The following is a 2057-nucleotide window of genomic DNA, read 5'->3' as shown; positions in this document are numbered from 1 at the left end:
GGAAAGAGGCAAAAGGTAATCAAAGAAAAGCAAGCAGTTTTAGGGGATTTTTTTAGAAGAATAATCGCCAACATCCAGAATGTTTTGGCCATCAATCCACATTGCAAGCACTCTTTTAAACTCTAATTTGTCTCCATCTGCAGGCTTGGATGGTGAGAATTTTTGTTTTCAAGATAAGGGATCAGAAAACAAATATTCACTTCTGTTCACCAGACATCAGATATATATATATATCTTTTGCATTGTCATGTTCAATGGGTGCTTTTTAAGATCAGTTATTTTTATATCAAAGCAATTGCATGCACAGAGTTAGCAATACCAATCAGCTGTCAAAGAAAAAGCAGAGTCCTCCTCCCCCACGTCTCAGCTTCCTTCTTGGATACCTTTCCAAAGGCAAGGATTTTCAATGGCTAGCTCTTTCCTCCAGAAAGTTAGCGCTACACGGTTAAGTATGCATATATCGCTATTTCTTAATCAATTTCCCCCAGATGTTAGGGACTGATTTCCCTGTATGGGAAGATAAGGATTTTATTCTATTATCCGGAGGCCAGTTCTGGCCCCTATCTTGGACGAAAGTGAGGGTTCTGTGGTTCTGAGAGCTTGCAGAGCTTCTCTGGAATTCTGTGCAGGCTGCTCCCACCTTGAGGCTTTTCCAGGCTACAGAGAGATAGCTTTGATGGAGGCGATGTCGGTAGGTTCAAACACACAAGCAGCCTTCCCACAGGCACTGGCTGCTGCTGTTTCCCAGTGGGAATTGCCCAGGGAGGCCCGGGCCTCCTGGAATGTAGGCCGGCATTGCCAATGCAAAAAGAAAAAAAGCAAAGCAAAACAAAACAAAAAAAAAAACCCGTACAGGATGGCAAACTATTTGGCTGAAAATCCAAGGATAGCTTAGGGGACCTATGGGAGGGGGAACTGAGTAGGTGGCGGTGGAAGAGAGAGGAGAAAGGACATCCACACAGGCCCTTGCACAGTTCAGGGAAGAGAATGAAAAACACTCACGCTCAGGAATAAGACCTTAATATATGATAACAAGCCATGGGAAGCTGAAGGATTACTCAGTCCATACTGCTGGGACAAATGCTAGTTAGCGATTTGGCAAGAACTCAGGATGTCTTCACATCAGATTTAACACTAAAAAAAAAAGAGGAAAACAACAAACCTTTCAGATAGAGTATTTTTAATGGAAATAATCATGAGAAACAAATAAAATCGAACATTTATTGACTTGTTGAAACAGATAGGACTATAGGTAAATAAAATATATAAATATAGCAATCTATCTATCTCTCTCTATATATATATACACAGGACTATGGGTAAATAAATATATAGATAGATTTAAATAGACAGGACTATGAGTAAATAAAAGATTCTCTCTCTCTCTCTCTCTCTCTCTCTCTCTCTCCATATATGTACTTAAAGTCTATGGTTTAAAAAATGTTAAAAGGAAGCAAAGTGGGACAATATTCTAAGCAAAGATGAAAGCCAAAGCTTGATATTCTTAACATAAAAGAGCTTATAAAATCATTATGAAAATCATTAAGATGCTGAAAGTTAAATTAGACAGGACAATAAAAATCAAAAGAGGCAACAAAACGGCTTTAAAAACATACGGGAAAATGTTCAGCCTTACTAGTAATCAAAGAAATGTAAATTAAAATGGCGATACTATTTTCAGCTAGCAATTGTGTAACATTTCCAAAAACCCAAGAATACCCAAACTGAAGGGAGTGTGGTAAAATTGATGCTCTCACCCACTGCTGGAAGCAATGTAAATTTGTGCAGTCCTTTGGAAGGCAATTTGGCAATGTGTATCAAGATCCTCAAAAATATCCATGCTTCTTAACTCCACAATTGTACCTCCAAGGCGGCAATCCTAAATGCAGCCAAAGCTTTTTGAATTAGAAAACTTCATTACAATGTTGTTTACAATGGGGAAAAAAATATACCATCTAAATGTATAACAAGAAGGGAAATGGTGAGGTAAATGATGGCCTCCATTTGTGGGATTATCACAAACCATTAGTACTGAGTCAGACCAACCTGGGTCTGTT

The sequence above is a fragment of the Myotis davidii genome, unplaced genomic scaffold (genome assembly GCF_000327345.1).
Source record: "Myotis davidii unplaced genomic scaffold, ASM32734v1 scaffold209, whole genome shotgun sequence".
NCBI lineage: Eukaryota > Metazoa > Chordata > Mammalia > Chiroptera > Vespertilionidae > Myotis > Myotis davidii.
The sequence above is the reverse complement of the archived record's forward strand: the minus strand, read 5'-3'. Positions refer to the sequence as shown.